Below are 443 nucleotides of genomic sequence, written 5' to 3'. Positions count from 1 at the left end.
ATTGGGGTCCCCCCCCGGACACCTGGGTCCCCAATGGGATATTGGGGTCCCCTTCCCGGACACCTGGGTCCCCTCCTCTCCCATTTCCCAGACACCCAGCACCCTGCTAGGCTGGGGGGAGGCCCGGGGAGGGGGGGGCACACTCACACACGTGTGCAAATGTGAGACACGTCTCTGGCACATGCGTGTGCAGGTATATGACATATCCCCGGCACATGTGTGTGGGGGTGTGAGACATGTCCCCGGCACACGCGTGTGCAGGTATATGACATGTCCCCGGCACACGCATGTAGGGGTGTCAGACGTGTCCCTGGCACACGCGTGTAGGGGTGTCAGACGTGTCCCCGGCACACGCGTGTGCAGGCGTGGCACACGGGGTGACCTGGCCGCCGTTGGGGGATGAAGGTGCCAGAAATAACCGGGGTGGGATTACGGCACCGCCT

The sequence above is a fragment of the Haliaeetus leucocephalus genome, unplaced genomic scaffold (assembly GCF_000737465.1).
Source record: "Haliaeetus leucocephalus isolate CR32 unplaced genomic scaffold, Haliaeetus_leucocephalus-4.0 Scaffold427, whole genome shotgun sequence".
Classification (NCBI taxonomy): Eukaryota; Metazoa; Chordata; class Aves; order Accipitriformes; family Accipitridae; genus Haliaeetus; species Haliaeetus leucocephalus.
The sequence above is the reverse complement of the archived record's forward strand: the minus strand, read 5'-3'. Positions refer to the sequence as shown.